The sequence below is a fragment of the Equus caballus genome, chromosome 6, assembly GCF_041296265.1.
Source record: "Equus caballus isolate H_3958 breed thoroughbred chromosome 6, TB-T2T, whole genome shotgun sequence".
NCBI classification, from domain to species: domain Eukaryota; kingdom Metazoa; phylum Chordata; class Mammalia; order Perissodactyla; family Equidae; genus Equus; species Equus caballus.
The window spans coordinates 50,219,052-50,237,349 of NC_091689.1; the positions used below are offsets into that span (position 1 = coordinate 50,219,052).

Genomic DNA, 18,298 nt, shown 5'->3' on the forward strand with positions numbered 1-18,298 from the left:
TGAACAGAGCAGGGGGAGGGAGAATAATAAGAAAGCAAAACAGCCTTATTTCTGATATGGAGAAGGTTTTAGTGGTCTGGATAGATCAGACCAGTGACAATATTATCTTAAGCCAAAACATAATTCAGAGGAAGGCCCTGACTTTCTTCAATTCTGTGAAGGCTAAGAGAGGTGAGGAAGCTTCAGAAGAAAAGTTTGCAGCTAGCAGAGCTTGGTTCATGAGGTTTAAGGCAAGAAGCCATCTCTATAACATAAAAGTGTGAGGTGAAGCAGAAAGTGCTGATGTAGAAGCTGCACGTTATCCAGAAGATCTAGCTAAAATAATTCATGAAGGTGGATACACTAAATAACAGATTTTCAATGTAGACAAAACAGCCTTATGTTGAAAGAAGATGCCATGTATAACTTGGCATAGATAGAGAGGAAAAGTCAATGCCTGGCTTTAAAGCTTAGAAGTCAATGCCTGATTCTCTTGTTAGGGGCTAATAGAGCTGATGACTTTAAGTTGAAGCCTATGCTCACCATTCCAAAAGTCCTAGGGCCCTTAGGAATTATGTTAAATCTTCTCTGCCTGTGCTCTCTCAATGGAAGAACAAAGCCTAGATGACAGCATATCTATTTACAACATGGTTTACTGAATATTTTAAGCCAACTATTGAGACACACTTCTCAGAAAAAAAATTCCTTTCAAAACATTACTGCTCATTGACAGTGCACCTGGTCAACCAAGAGCTCTGATGGAGATGTACAAGATTAATGTTTTCATGCCTGCTAACACAACATCCATTCTGCAGCCCAGGGATCAAGGAATAATTTTGATTTTCAAGTCCTATTGTTTAAGAAATACATTTCATAAGGCTATAGACGCCATAGATAGTGATTCCTCTGATGGATCTGGGCAAAGAAAATTGAAAACCTTCTGGAAAGGATTCATCATTGTAGATGCCATTAAGAACATTTGTGATTCATGGGAAGAGGTCAGAATATCAACATTGAAGATGAGTTTGGAAGAAGTTGATTCCAACTCTCATTGATGACTTTGAGGGTTTCAAGACCTCAGTGAGTAAGTAACTGCAGATATGGTGGAAATAACAAAAGAACTAGAATTAAAAGCTAACCCGGAAGATGTGACTGAATTGCCGCAATCTCATGATGAAACTTCAACACATGAGGAGTTGCTTTTTATGGATGAGCAGAGAAGGTGGTTTCTTGAGATGGAATCTACTCCTGGTGAAGATGCTGTGAAGACTGTTGAAATGACAACAAAGGATTTAGAATATTACATAGACTTAGTTGATAAAGCAGTGGTAGGGTTTGAGAGGGTTGACTCCAATTTTGAAAGAGTTCTACTGTGGGTAAACGCTGTCAAACAGCATCACACTCTACAGAGAAATCATTTGTGAAAAGAAGAGTCTGGAGCTAGTTGGTGGTGCAGTGGTTAAGTGCGCACGTTCCACCTCGGTGGCCCGGGGTTTTGCTGGTTCAGATCCCGGGTGCGGACATGGCACCACTTGGCTAAGCCGTGGTTTGGCAGGTGTCCCACATATAAAATAGAGGAAGATGGGCTCAGATGATGGTTAATATTTTTTAAGAATAAAGTTTTGGGGTTTGTATTGATGAGGAAGATTGGCCCTGAGCTAACATCTGTGGCAATCTTCTTCTACTTTGTATGTGTGGTGCTGCCACAGCATGGCTCGATAGGAGGTGTATAGGTCCACTCCTGTGAGCTGGCCCCTAAAGTATTTTGTAATTACAGTATGTACTTTATTTTTTTAGACATAATTCTTTTGCACACTTAATAGACTACAGTGTTGTGTAAACATAACTTTTATATTCATGGCAACCAAAAAATTTGTGTGACCTACTGTATCACGATATTCACTTGATTGTGCTGCTCTGGAACTGAACCCACAAGATCTCCGAGGGGTGCCTGTAGTTAAAGTTTAATCTCCAAACTTACTGTAATTCATGACCTCTGTCCTATGAGCCCTAGCATACATATATTTTTTGCTAATATTTTTGATCATTTATTAGTTGCTAGGTACTATGTTAATACTTTACACATTTATACATTGAACCATTCTCATGACATATTTGTAAGAAATTATTCAGTTTAATTTTACATTTTCCAGATGATGGAAATGAATCTTAAAGGGATTATGTATTTGATTCAAGTTTAGAGATATAACAAATAGCAGAATAAGACACTTGAAACAACTGACTTTTGACACTTCACATTTAGCAGGTTGAAAAAAGGAAGAGAAAATTCACCCAATTAGGATCAATTAAAAATTAGTTTTGAATGCTAAATAGTCCACCTTTGTATTGTATCTCCTTTAGCTCTGTGCTGCCTTTTTTCTAGCTACACTGTGTGCTTTGCTCTCATTAGATATTCCACTCAATCAATAATTTGGAAGAATGATGAACATCATTGAGCAAACCCATTTAATTCAGTTTTCTTTTTCTGCATGTTATTGAGACAGTTGTGTTGAATCTGACCTTAGTTGATTCTTAAGTGCCATTCAGTTTTATCATGCTACCCCTCACCTGGTTTCATTTATACATCTTTTCATTGAAAAAATAATTAATAAAAGGTCGGCAATGGTTTAGACACAGTTCTAAGAGCTTTGGATACAGGAGTAAAAAGGACAGGTAAAATCTGTGATCCGATGTTACTTTTTCTGGTAGGACTGACAGAAACAGAAAGTGACAACGTGGACATTATTTTAGAGTCAGAGTTTCAATAGTATGCACATGAATTTTCCTGTCTTCTCAATGCATTCTGTGCATATAGAACTATATTATCAGAAACTCAGTTCATTGCCATATAGGATTAGTACTTTTTTAAACTGTTCTGGAAAATTTAACTTAATTTAATGTTTTTTATTGTGGTGAAACATTTAACATGGTATTGCCTTCTTAACAAAGTTTTAACTATAGGCACAATGTTTACAGCAGATCTCTAGAACTTATTTGTATTACATAACTAAAACTTTGTACCAGTTAAACAGCAACTCCCCATTTCTCCCTCTCCCCAGCCCCTGATAAATACCATTCTACTCTGTTTCTATGAGTTTTAATGCTTTTATATACTTCATATAAGTGGAGTCATACAGTATTTGTCCTTTTGTGTCTGGCTTATCTCACTTAGCCAAATATCCTCCAGGTTTATCCATATTGTCACATATGGCAAAATTTCCTTTCTTTCTTTTTTTTTTTTTTTTTAACGCTGAACAATATTCCATTGTGAGGGCATACCACATTTTCTTTATCTATTCATCTGTCAATAAATATTTAAGTTTTCCTTTCTTGGTTATTGTGAATAATGCTGTAATAAACATGGAAGTATAAATATCTCTTTTAGATCCTGATTTCAATTATTTTGGATATTTACCCAGAAGTAGGATTACTGGATCATATGGCAGTTCTATTTTTAATTTTTTGAGGAATATCTATACTGTTTTCATAGTGGCTGCACCGTTTTGAATTCCCACCAGCAATATACAGGAGTACCAATTTCTTTACATTGTTGGATCATTTGTCTTTTGTTTTTTTGATAAAGGTCATCTTGACAGACATGAGGTGATAGCTCATATAGGTTTTAATTCTCATTTCCTTGATAATTAGTGATGTTGAGCATATTTTCATATATCTGTTGGCCATTTATATGTCTTCTTAGGAGAAATGTCTATTCAAGTCCTTAGCTCATTTTTTAATTGGCTTATTAGTTTTTTTGTTATTGAGTTTTACAAGTTCCTTATATATTTTGGAAATTGACCCCTTATCAGATATATGGTTTGAAAATATTTTCTCCCATCTTGTAAGTTGCTGTTTCACTCTGTTGATTGTTTCCTTTGCTGTACAGAAGCTTTTTAGTTTGATATAATCCCACTTTATTTTTATTTTTGTTGCCTATGCTTTTGGTGTCATATCCACATAATCACTGCAAAGACTGATGTCATGAAACTTTCGCTTATGTGTTCTTCTAGGAGTTTTACAGTTTCTGGTCGTATATTTAAGTCTTTAATCTATTTTGAGTTAATTTTTGTGCATGATGTAAGATAAGGGTCCAAATTTATTGTTTTGTTTCTGGATATTCAGTTTCCCCAGTGCCATTTGCTGAAAAGATTATCCTTTCCCTATTATGTATTCTTGGCACCCTGATCGAAGATCAGTTGACCATACATGTGTCAATGTTTTTCTGGGCTCTCTATTCTGTTCTATCAGTTGATATAACTATTTATTTTTATGTCAGTACCATACTGTTTTGATTACTGTAGCTTTGTAACATGTTTTGAAATAAGGTAGTGTGATACCTCCAGTTTGCTTCTTCTTGTGCAAAATTGCTTTGGCTATTCGAGTTCTTTTGTGGTTCTGTATGAATTATAGGATATTTTTCCTGTAAAAAATGCCATTGGGATTTTGACAGGAATTGCGTTGAATCTGTAGATTACTTTGGGTGGTATGGACATTTTAAGAATATTGTCTTCCAATCTACAGACACAGAATTTCTTTCCATTTATTTGTATTTTTAAAATTTCTTCCATCAGTGATTTTTAATTTTCACTATACAAGTTTTTCACCCCGGCTTGGTTACATTTATTCCAAAGTATTTTATTCTTTTTTGATGCTATTGCAAGTTAGATTATTTTCTTAATTTTTTTCACCTAGTTCACTAGTTTATTCTTGGTGAATAGAAACACAATTTATTTTTGTATTCTTAAGTTTGCAGAATTCACTTATTGGTTTTAACAGGGTTTTTTTTTTTTGATGGAATCTTTAGAGTTTTCTACATATAAGATCATATCAGCTGCAAAAAGATAATTTTACTTCTTTCTTTCTGATTTGGGTGCTTTTTATTTATTTTCATTGCCTAATGTCTCTGGCTAGGCCTTCAGTACTATGTTGAATAGAAGTAGCAAGAGTGAGCTTTTTTGCATTATTCCTGATCTTAAAGGAAAAGCTTTCAGTTTCTCACTGTTGAATACAATGTTAACTATGGAATTTCACAAGAAAACTGCAGACCAATAACACTGATGAATATAGATGCAAATATCCTCAACAAAATACTAGTAAATAGAATTCAACAGCACATTAATATGATCATACACCATGATCAAATGGGATTTACACTTGGGATGCAAGGATGGTTTGACATACACAAATCAATTGATATGATACACCACATTAACAGAATGAAGGAGAAAAATCACAGGATTATCTCAATAGATGCAGAAAAGTCATATGACAAAATTTAATGTCCTTTCATGATAAAAGCTCTCAACAAAATAGTTATTGAATGAATTTACCTCAACATAATAAAGGTCATATATGTAGCAGTTTCTTGATCTGAACAAGTTTTGTATACTTGTGTGCTTGTTTGAGGTGTCATGGCCAAGCATAAAACTGTATATGCATGTCCGAGGACCTACCTCCTTGGGAAGATCATATCTAACAAAACAAGATGGATTTGCAATGTAGGGCAAAAGTTTATCATTAGATAAAGAACCATTAAGAGAAGAGAAAGGTATTTATGAGATAAGTACAGTTACTAAATTAATATTTATAAAACACTTAGAAGGCATGCATTGCATATATATAATAATTTTATAAGAACTTGTTAAATAATAAATTGTACATGCGTAATATGTAGATCATTCAGAAAATTCTGTGACTTAACATTCACACTTTTGACCAGGAAGCTGCAAAAAATAGTGTGCAAATAATATAAGAATATTTTCCCCTTATGCTCCGTGTTATAATAAGCAAATGAGGTGTCTTAACCATTCATTTCAATAATTTCTTTAGCAAATAGAGGCCATATTGACAGTTTCTGCACTAATGAGAAATACATTTTCTATAGATATATGTAATTCTCAGCATTCCAGGTATGAATTTTTATTATCAGAAATACTAGTGCCTTAGATAAGAACTGGCAATGAAGCCTTTGTTATCAGAAGTGATTGGAAACATTCCTTCAGCAACCGAGCGACCACAGGAGATGATTTGTATGAGTGTAATGAAGCCCAGAGACCTAATAATTTGAGTACCATTGATTTGGGAAAAAACTATTTTTTTCTTTGAAAAGCAAAAGCACGTATACAATTGTATTTCCCTGTCCCAATAGTTTCTTATGCAGTTGCTACCATCCTATTAATTATAACTTTTAACCAAAGTAACTAACTTCTATTAAACAGAGAATATTCTGAAATGAGTAATTAGGAACTGTTTGTCATGCAAAAGCACTTTATCATATTAGCAGAAATTATGAACATAACACAATTTTCTACAGCCACGCATAACCGTTTTACATCTTCTTAAAGTTGCAAAAAGAAATACATTAACATAGTATGATATTTATTTTAAAAATACCTGCTTTTCATTTTCTTCAAGCTATTTTGCAACTCCATAAATCATAGAAACCTAATAAAATATTTGAAATTCCCACTATTATCAACAATAAACTATGTGTGTTGTATGAGTCTCCATTATAATGGTTACAAAACAAGATTACCAGAGTGATTTTGGTTTTATTTTGTTTTAGTATTTTTACTCTTTTAAGTGTTATTTATAATGAAATTATTATTTATAAAATAAACATTTGTTTCATAACAATAACACCGAAAACACATTAACGGGCCAGTTTTCATTCAAAATATTAAGAGATATTAAAGTCTTGAGATCTTGTTTGAATTTCCTTATTAGTTTATTGGGCCCAGAAAACAAAGATTGGTTTCCAAATCTGCACAATGACTCTGATGACAAAAAAGAAGCATACTCTCTTTACTCAGGTACTTTTTGATTCTCATTCCCTAATTCTTATTCATTGATTATTGCTTGTCTCACTCAGAACTACACTCAATATCTTGCTTTATGTTTTTATTTATTTCCATATCTCTAGTATTGTCACTAGGTCCTTGGACAACAAAGTATATTGTGAAAAAACATATGCACATCAATAAGTATAAGTTTCAACGTAACATCAGCCTTTGAATGACTTCAGAAATGTTATTTTTTTTTTTTATTAATGTTATGATAGATTACAACCTTGTGAGATTTCAGTTGTACATTTTTGTTAGTCATGTTGTGGGTACACCACTTCCCCCTCTGTGCCCTCCCCCCACCCCCCCTTTTCCCTGGTAACCACCGATCAGATCTCCTTATCAATATACTAATTTCCACCTATGAGTGGAGTCATATAGAGTTCGTCTTTCTCTGACTGGCTTATTTCGCTTAACATAATACCCTCGAGGTCCATCCACATTGTTGTGAATGGGCCAATTTTGTCTTTTTTTATGGCTGAGTAGTATTCCATTGCGTATATATACCACATCTTCTTTATCCAATCCTCAGTTTCTGGGCATGTAGGCTGGTTCCACGTCTTGGCTATTGTAAATAATGCTGCGATGAACATAGGGGTGCAACGGACTCTTGAGATTTCTGATATCAGGTTCTTAGGATAGATACCCAGTAATGGGATGGCTGGGTCATAGGGTATTTCTATTTTTAACTTTTTGAGAAGTCTCCATACTGTTTTCCATAGTGGCTGTACCAGTTTGCATTCCCACCAACAGTGTATGAGGGTTCCTTTTTCTCCACAACCTCTCCAACATTTGTCACTCTTGGTTTTGGATGTTTTTGCCAATCTAACGGGTGTAAGGTGATATCTTAGTGTAGTTTTGATTTGCATTTCCCTGGTGATTAGCGATGATGAACATCTTTTCATGTATCTATTGGCGATATTCATATCTTCTTTTGAGAAATGTCTGTTCATGTCCTCTGCCCATTTTTTGATCGGGTTGTTTGTTTTTTTGTTGTTAAGCAGTGTGAGTTCTTTGTATATTATGGAGATTAACCCTTTGTCGGATAAGTGGCTTGTAAATATTTTTTCCCAATTAGTGAGCTGTTTTTTTGTTTCAATCCTGTTTTCCCTTGCCTTGAAGAAGCTCTTTAGTCTGATGAAGTCCCATTTGTTTATTCTTTCTATTGTTTCCCTCAACTGAGGAGTTACAGTGTCCGAAAAGATTCTTTTGAAACTGATGTCAAAGAGTGTACTGCCTATATTCTCTTCCAAAAGACTTATTGTCTCAGGCCTAATCTTTAGGTCTTTGATCCATTTTGAGTTTATTTTGGTGTGTGGTGAAAAAGACTGGTCAATTTTCAATCTTTTGCATGTGGCTGTCCAGTTTTCCCAGCACCATTTGTTGAAGAGACTTTCTTTTCTCCATTGTAGGCCCTCTGCTCCTTTATCGAAGATTAGCTGTCCATAGATGTGTGGTTTTATCTCTGAGCTTTCAATTCTGTTCCATTGATCTGTGGACCTGTTTTTGTACCAAGAAATGTTATTTTGTTTTATAGGAAACTGTTGTTTTTTGCACAAAAAGAGATGATACTACCATGAGAAAAAACTTTTATAGTTTCTCTGACAGAGAAAGCCAAGTAAGATATTTATCAACAGATTTCCACATTATATAATGAGGAGAACTGGTAATGTATACTTCTCTTATTTTTTTTCTTGTAGTGAGAACTCTTACGATTTACTCTCTTTACTGTGCTATGTATCATATAGCAGTGTTAGCTAAAGCTATCAAGTTTTAAATTACATGTCTAGTACTTAGTTATCTTATAACTGGGAGTTTGTAACTTTTGACCACTTTCCTCCAATTCCCCTTACCCTTCGCTTCTGATCTCTTCTGATCACGTCTGATCTATTTTTCTATGAATTTGGGTGTTTTCCCCTTATATTTTTTTTAACTCCCTAATTTGAATCAAATGGTATATGCAGCATCTATATCACCTTTAGTCACACTACATTGATAATAATTTTAACAACACCATCTATCTTTTGTAGGTTACATAGTGATTTTGCACTAGGCTCTGTGTTTACATTTACCATCTCATCTTTTCTTATTATGGTAAAATATACATAAAATTTACCATTTTAACCATTTTAAGTGTACAGTTCAGTGGCATTAAGTATATTCATATTGTTGTGCAACCAACACCACTCCATCTCAGAACTTTTTCATCACCTCAAACTGAAACTCTGTACCCATCAAATAATTTTCCATTTTTTTCTTCCCTCCATCCCTGCCAACCACTGTTCTACTGTGTGTCTCTATAAAATTGACTACTCTCTGGGGGTTGGGATTTCAACAAATGAATTTGGGGCAGAAACAAACATTCAGTCTATAGCATTCAGACCCAGATCCCAAATGTAACATCCCATTGACTTCTAGCCTCCAAGGATATCCACTGGATAATCTACTAATAATCATAGCAAGGTTCCGTTTTACTTGACACATTACTTTTCTTTTGTTGTTTTCAGGATTATCTCTGGCTTTGGCTTTTGACAGTTTGATTGCATGCCTCAGTATGGATCACCTTGGGTTTATCCTACTTGGAATACATTGAGCTTTTTGGATTTATAGATTTATGTGTTTCATCAAATCTGGTAAGCTTCTGCCCATTATTTCTTCAAATAACCTCTCTGCGCTTTCTCTCTTCTCATTCTGTGACACCCATAATGAATGTATTGGTCTGATTGATGGTGTCCTGTAAGTACCTTTGGCTCTGTTCACTTTCCTGTATTCTTTTTTCTTTCTGACTCAATAATTTGAAATATCATGGCTTCATGTTAGCTGATTCTTTCTTTTGTCTGTCTAATCTGTTTTGAATTTTTGTATTGAATATTTCAATTCAGTTGTTGTATTTTTCAACTCTATTATTTCTGTTTGGTTCCTTTGAAATATTTTCTGTCATTTGTTGACATTTTCATTTTGTTTGTATATAATTTTCCTGTTTTCATTTAGTTCTTTGTCTATTTTTCTTTAGCTCCTTGAGCATATTTAGTTCAGACATTTTAGAAGTTTGTCTAGGTAGACTGATATTGTGCTTCCTCATGGACAATTTCTGGAGATTTATTTTGTCCTTTGAGTAGGCCATATTTTTTTTCATGCCTTATGATTTGTTGTTGTTGAAAATTGGGCATTTGGTAAAACGGCTATCTCTTCCAGTCTTTGCAAATTGGCTCTGTGTCAAGACATCTGTATTTTTCAATTGGGTGTACTTTGAGCTTTGGGATTAGTCTGAGGTGAAGGCTTAAGGTCTTCTCAGCCTTTCTGGGCATGCATCTTGCCTAGGTCTGCATGTAGCTTTTTAAATTTCTCCATATATACGGCTGGTTTTGAATGTCTTAACTACCCAATGTGTCACACCCAGGTTCTCCACAAGGAGTTAGATGGTCTGTTGTATGTCTCAACTTCTGATCTCTTGCCCTAGGTGCCTGTGGCTCTATAGTCTTCTGCAGCATTTAGCTCAAGTGCCTGCCATTTTCACTGCTTTTCCCAGTTTGAGATCTGAGTTTTGCTACTATTCCTCCCCTGAGCTCCAAGTTCAGTGAAACAAAGAATAGTCCTTCAGGCAGCCCTCAGACAAGTTAAAACATTGGAAGTAAGGTATGCTTTTCTCCCTCAGTTTGAGGCAGGGAATTGAGATCTGGGTTGCCACTATCTCCAGGCTAAGACCTTGCCACATGAGGGAGAGTGTGGGGCAATTACAAGTAAAAATGCCATAAAAATTCCTAATAGTTTGAATGTGGCTTTTTCTTGATTGGGCATTCCCTTGGTTGCTGTAGGTCTTTGACTATTTCTCAGACCACCTATAAAGTCGTTATAGGCAGTGTTTAATTTTTTTTAATGCTTTCTTGGAAGAACAAGGGCCTGGAGCTTCCTATTCTGCCATTTTGCTGGCATCATTCCAACTCTCTCAATTTTTTATGATGTATATATTTTGTATCTATGATCAAAGTACTTTTTAAGCCTTGGCTTTCTTTACCTTACATTATAAGTATTTTTAAAATTGTAGACATACAAACTTGTTAGGCTGATGGATGACTTAGTGAGTCTAGCCTAGGCTAGATGATCCCTGCCACTCCCAATACCTCTATAAACATACGAATCTGAAAGAAATCAGGATTCCTTTCCCATTAAGCAACCTATACTGTTCAGCTGTGCTCAGCACAAGCTCATCTTTGGTTTGACCAAAGTCTGTGGTACCAAGTGCTATTCCTGGGTTTCTTTTGTCTTGTATCATGTATCGTTTGTGGTGTTTGTTCTCTTTTACTAGACAGTTAGTTCACAACATAGGACATAAACCACTCTTCACCCAGATAGTGGCATTTTGAAAGTGGAACATAGTCTGTCCAGCAACTTTAGGTGGGGAGGCATCTTCTTTTGAGGGAATGACGGTAAGGCATTGAACCTAAATAGTATAGTCAGTGACAAGATGATCATGGGAATTTTATCTGGGGACTACAAAGTCTGGGTGCAGAGGATCTATTGATAATAGAAGATAATAAAAATGCTTGGAATCTGGTTCAAGATGTCATTTAGGAAGATCCTGAACTCACCTCCTCCATGGACACACTAAGGTCTACATCTACAGATAGAACAATTTCCTCTTAAGAAAACCTAAAGGCTGGCTGAGTGATGACTAAACATTGGGAAGATGTGAAGAAAACCATATTGAAGTAGGTAGTTGAGACTGAGACACGGTCTTGTGATAAACCCCACCCCCAATGTGGCATCCCACAACTGGGAGGGGATTCCAAAAATGGGCCTTCTCCCTGAGGAGTGACCAGTTTGAACTTCACAATGAGCAGCCCAACTTTTAAGACATAAACTTGAGAGATGGGTCCCCAAAACATCTAACTTTGAAAACCAACAAGGCCACCATCCTGAGACCCACAAGACTGTAGCAATCTGAGAAACCACTCTTAAAAGGCTCATGCATTCCGACTCATCTACCCTAGAGGCCAGCTCAGAGAAAACTGATTTCTGGGAGCGAAGGAGGCTCACCTGCCTATATTAAGGTGTTGGCTCAAAGGGAAGATATATAATTTAACACACACATCTAGAAGCCTGCTGAAACCCTCTCTGGGGATGGAGACTGGCAGGTACCATCTTTGTGCTCTCCCTTTGCCATGCTCTGGAGTACCACTGTGTCCTGGAAGGGACCTTTCACTTGCATCTGGTGCCTGGAGTTTTGTGACTGCTGCCTAGGGGATGCCTCCTGATTGCGTGTTTCTGAAGGCTAAGGGAGCTTGTGTTCCTGGTCCCATGATACTGTAATGATTAGTGTTACACAGAAAGAAGCTCACAGCCCTGTCCAGCATCCCGACTTTTGTGACTGCTGCCAGGGGACACCTCTACATTGCCTGGCTCTAAAGGCCAGTGGAGTTTATGCTCGTGTGCCCCACAGGACTGTAACCAACAGACGAGTCCTTAAATAGCTACCACCCCCAGGGCACAGCAAGAGGTAACAGACCCAGGAGCTGAATCCTTCTGTGAAGGAGACCTATTAGCTAATTATCATTACTGCAGCCTGAGGGATAGGCTTCTAATTAAACACACAACTTCCAGCCTACTGTATTCCTTTCCATCGACCTCAGAGTGTGGGCACTATCTTCATGCTAACCCTCTGCCATGCTCCAGGGTTCCACTGTCTCCTGAAGGGGAGATTTACACATGCCTGATGCCCTGGTTTTTGTGTCTGCTGCCCAAGTTTATGCAGCTGCCACCCAGAGGACACCCCTTAATTTCCTGGTCCTAATGACCAGTCCCCCTGCTTGCATTCCTGAGTCTCACAGGACTATGGCAATTGGAAAGATGATTCTTGGCAAACTGCCACTCCAAGGGCACTGCACAGACATCAGACTGAGGCACACTCTCCACTCTTTCTGTGAAGGAGGCATCTTTGTTTATCTTGGAGCTTAGACCTGAGGATCCGTCTTCAGGTTTGGCACACATTTAGTGGCCACTAGAGTGCTTTCAAAGAACATAGGCTGTGGGTGCCCTTTTTGCATTCTCCCTCTGCCTTGCTCCAGCTCACTGTTATTACCCAGAAAAGAGCTTATATATCTGAAGCCCTTATTTCTGCAATTGCCACCCAGGGGACACCTCCAGAATGTCAGGACTGTATATATATATATATATACCCACTGTTAAAAGCTGATGCCTGAGAGTCTGCCTTCCAGTCAGCCTGAATCTAGGTGCTGAGATCGTCTTGTTTGGGAAACTGACAGTCTTGGCACATCCTCTACTACTGGGAGCTATTAAAATATAATAGACTGCTTGAACAAGCACAAAGGTTTACAAGACAACCAAGAACTGAGGAAGGGTTGAATGATATGTTTCATCTCCTAGACAAGCCTTCTTCTTCAAGACTGGAAGAGCTGGTTATTTCATCTACTATATAGAAACCAACACAGGGAGTCAAGCAAAATGAAGAAACAAAGGGATATATTCCAAATAAAAGAACAAGATAAAACCTTAGGAAGAAAACAATAATGAAATGGAAATCAGTAAGTTACCTATTAAAGAGTTCAAAGTAATGGTCATAAAATGCTCATCAAACTGGGGAGAAGAACAAGTGAACACAATGAGAACTTCAACAAAGAAGGAAAATATAAGAAAGTACCAAATAGAAGTCACAGAGCTGAAGAATATAATAACTGCACAGGAAAATAAACTAGAGGGGGTCCATAACAGACTAGATGAAAGAGAAGAAAGGGTCAGTTAATTCAAAGACAAGACAGTGGGACTTACACAGTCAGAGCACCAAGAAGAAAAAAGAATGAAAAAGGTAAAGATAGCTTAAGGGACTTATGAGACAACATCATACAGATTAGCATTCATATCATAGGGCTCCCAGAAGGAGAAGAGAGAGAAAAGTGCAAAAACCTTATTTAAAGGAATAATGGCTGAAAACTTTCCTAACCTGGGGAAAGAAACAGACATCCAGTTCCGGGAAGCCCAGAGAGTTCCAAATAGGAGGAACCCAAAGAGACTCACACCAAGACTCATTATAATTAAAATGTCAAAGGTTAAAGATGAAGAGAGAATATTAAAAGAAGTAAGAAAAAGACCCCAACTTATTAAATACAAGAGAACCCCTACGATACTATTAGCAGATTTTTCAAAAGAAACTTTTCAAGACAGATATATTCAACATGCTGAAAGAAAATAAGTTCCAACCAAGAATACTCCACCCAGCAAAGTTATCATTCAGAAATTAAGGTGAGATAAAGAGTTTTCCAGAGAAGCAAAAACTAAAGGAGTTCTTCACCACTAAATTAGCCATAAAAAAATGTTGAAGAGACTTTTTTAAGCTTAATATAAAGGGTAATAATTAGTAACAAGAACACACGTGAAATGATAAATCTCATTGTAAAGATAAACATATAGTAAAAGTTGCAGATTAATTACTTGTAAAGCTAGTGTGAAGGTTAAAAGACAAATGTAGTAAAAGCATTCATGATTACAATAATTAGTTAAGGACTACACAGATAAAAAAATTTAAAATGTGACATCGAAAACATAAAACTTGGGAATAGAAGAGTAATAATGTGAAACTTCACAATGGGCTCAAACTTAAGATGTTATCAACATAAACTAGATGGTTATAGATACAAGTTTTTATATGTAAGCCTCATGGTAACTACAAAGCAAAAACCTATAGTAAATACATTAAAGATAAAGCAAAAGGAATTTAAGAATGTAACTAATGAAAGTCATCAAAGCACAAAAGAAGAGAGCAAGAAATGATGAAAGGAACAGAACACAGAGGAACTACAAAAATGACCATAAAACAATTTAAAAAGTGGCAACAAACACATACCCATCTATAATTACATTAAATGTTAAAGGGCTAAATTCTGCCATCAAAAGACACAGAGGGCCAGCCTGGTGGTGCAGTGGTTAAGTTCTCATGTTCCACTGTGGTGGCTCAGGGTTCAGCAGCCTGGGGTTTGGATCCCATGTATGGACCTAAACACCACTTATCAAGCCATGTTGTGGCAGGCATCCCACATATAAAATAGAGCAAGATGGGCACAGATGTTAGCTCATGGCCAATCTTCCTCAGCAAAAAGAGGAAGATTGGTGGCAGATATTAGCTCAGGGGTAATCTTCCTGAAAGAAAAAAAAAGACAGAGTGGCTGAATGTATTAAAAAAAACAAGGCATATCTATATATTGGCTACAAGAGACTCACTTTAGATGTAAGGACACACACAGACTAAAAGTGTAAGCATGGAAAAAAGTATTCCATGCAAATGGAAACCAAAAGAAAGGTTGAGTAGCTATACTTATATCAGACAAAATAGACTTAAAATAGACTATAATAAGAGACAAAAAAGGGCATTACATAATGATAAAAGGGCCAATACAATAATAAGATACGTTTGTAAATATTTTTGCACCCTACAAAGAAGCACCTAAATATAAAAAGCAAATATTAACAGATCTAAAAGAAGAAATAGATAACAATATAATAATAGTAGGACACTTTAATACCCCACTTACATCAATGGATATATCATCCAGACAGAAAATCAAAAGGAAAGATCAGCCTTAAATGACACATTGGACCAGATAGACTTAATAGATATTTACCAAACATTCCAACCAAAAGCAACAGAATACACATTCTTCTCAGGTACACATGAAATATTTTCCAAGATAGATCTTATGTCAGACTACAAAACAAGTCTTAATTTTAAGAGGACTGAAATCATATTAAGCATCTTTTTCAACCACAATGCTTTGAAACTAGAAATTAATTAATTAATAGCATGCTACTGAACAAGTATTGGGTCAAAAAAGAAGAAATCAAACGAGTAATCAAACAATATCTTGAAACAAATGAAAAAAAATGTTACATACCAAAATTTTTGGCATGCAGAAAAGCAGTTCTAAGAGAGAAGTTCATAACAATAAAGGCCTACCTCAAAAAACTAGATGTCTCAAGAGGCTCAAGATGGTGGCATAAGAAGATCCTAACCTCACCTCCTCTCACAAAACAAACACAACACATATACAGCTACATATGGAAAAAATCCCTCTAAAAAGAATCCTAGAACTAGCAGAACATCTGTTACACATAAAAGTTTAAAGGGGCCACACTGAGACCGGTAAGAGAGGCAGAGACATGATCATGCTAAAAACCCCACCCCTGGCATGGTAAGCCACAATTGGGAGGGATAGCAAATCAATCAATCAATTAATCAATCAATCAATCAATGGAGCTTCTTCCTGAGGATCAAATGGTTTGTACCCCACACCAGGCACCCTACCCCTTGGGTCCTACACTAGACAGATGAGACCACAAAAATTTCTGGCCTTGAAAACCAATGGGGCTTACATTCAAGAGAAACATAGGACTAGAGAGAATGAGGATCCCATTCTTAAAGGGCTCACACACAGACCCACTCACCACTGGACCCAGCGCAAAAAGCATCAGTTTGAAAGAGCCTTGACCATACGTGAAGGAGAGTCACTTGTTAATCTTAAAGCAGCTGCAAGAGTGGCAAAAGTCTGTTGGGACTCTCTCTTAGGATAGAAAACTGGTAGGCACCATTTTTAAGGGGAAACAGCCCTGCCCCCCAGCACCATGCTGCCTGTGCATGAGACCAATAGACATGAAAGGTGAGGAGCCCTGCCCTCGCATGCTACTTTCATGACCCTACCAGAGCCAACGGGCACAAGCAGACCACACAGCGGACAATCCTTTAGCGCCTAGCTCTGGTAGTCAGAGGGGATTGTGCTTAAGGGCCTCAAGTGACATTTATACAAGTCTGCTAGAGGCACTTAATTTGTCTAATACATAGAGACAAACACAGAGGATAAGACGAAATGAGGAGACAAAAGAATATGTTCCAAATGAAAGAATAAGACAAAACATCAGAAAAAAAATTAATGAAATGGAGATTAGCAATCTACCTGATAAAGAGTTCAAGGTAATGGTCATAAAGATGCTTCCTGAACTCAGAAGAAGAATGGATGAACACAGTGAGATCTTCGAAAAAGAGATGGAAAATATAAGAAAGTTCCAAACAGAAGTTACAATGCTGAAGAATACAATAACTAAAATGAAAAATATGCTAGAGAGCTTCAAACGCAGACTGGATGAAACTGAAGATCCTATCAGTGACCTGGAAGACAAAGCAATAAGACTCACCCAGACGGAGCAGCAAAAAAGAAAAAAAAAGAAAAGAAAATGAAGATAACTTAAGGGACCATTGGGATAACCTCAAGTGGGCTAACATTCACATTATAGGAGTCCCAAAGGAGAAGAGAGAGAGAAAGGACCAGAAAATTTATTTGAAGAAATAATAGGTGAAAACTTCGCTAATCCGGGGAAGGAAACAGATATCATGAAAAGAAGTTCAATATCACTAGTTATTAGGTAAATGCAATCAAAACCACAATGAGATATCACCTCACATGTTAGAATGGCTATTATCAAAAAGACAATAAATGACAAGTTTTGGAAAGAATGTGGAGAAAAGGGAGCCCTTATACACTGTTGATGGGAATGTAAATTGGTGAAGTTGCTATGGAAAACAGTAGGGAGATTCCTCAAAAACTTAAGACTAGAACTACCATATGCCCAAGCAATTCCACTTCTGGGTATTTATTCAAAAACACAAAAACAATAATCTAAAAAGATGTATATGCACCCCTATGCTTAATGCAGCCTTATTTACAATAGCCAAGACATGGAAACAACCTAAGTGTACATTGATGGATGAATGGATAAGGAAGATGTGATATATATGTATATACACACACACACACGCATATATATATATATATATATATCTACACACATTTGCGTGAGTGCATGCTCGTGCACACACACCCACACCCACACACACCCACACACACACACACCAGAATACTACTCAGCCATAAAAAAGAATGAAATCTTGCCATTTGTGACAACATGGATGGACCTTGAGGGTATTATGCTCAGCAAAATAAGTCAGATGGAGAAAGACAAATACTGTATGATTTCACTCATGTGTGGAATCTAAAAAAACAAAACAAACAAACAAAACAAAAACAAAAACAAGCTCATAGATTCAGAGAACAGATTGGTGGTTACCAGAGGGGAAGTACTCAAATAAATAAAATCAGAAATGAAAGAGGAGTTGTTACAGCTGGTACCACAGAAATATGAAGAATCATGAGACTACTATCACCTATGTTTTCTTCTAGGAGTTTTGTGGTTTCAGGTCTTACGTTCAAGTATTTAACCCATTTTGAGTCAATTTTTGTGTAAAATGTAAGATAGGAGTTCAGTTTCATTCTTTTTCATGTGGCTATAGAATTTTCAACACCATTTTTTTAAGAGACTGCCCTTTCAAGTGTATATGAACAATTATACACTAACAAATTGGACAACCTAGAAGAAATGGATAAATTTGTTTCTACTACTTAGCAACACTGGATGCT

At 36.5% G+C, this 18,298-nt stretch overlaps 1 protein-coding gene across 3 annotated transcripts in view; it reads right to left on the bottom strand.

The window, feature by feature from the left end:
• LOC138924650 (uncharacterized) overlaps nt 1-18,298 on the bottom strand; it is a 41,413-nt gene that overhangs the window by 10,764 nt on the left and 12,351 nt on the right. The window contains exon 5 of one of the 3 annotated variants that reach the window (XM_070269864.1): nt 1,118-1,248. The exons of 1 other annotated variant lie outside the window; for it this stretch is intronic. The gene's annotated coding sequence lies outside the window, so the exon portion shown is untranslated. Of the gene's footprint in view, nt 1-1,117; nt 1,249-7,008; nt 8,322-18,298 lie in introns of those variants that run through there. One more of the 3 variants, XM_070269862.1, reaches the window with a different exon arrangement.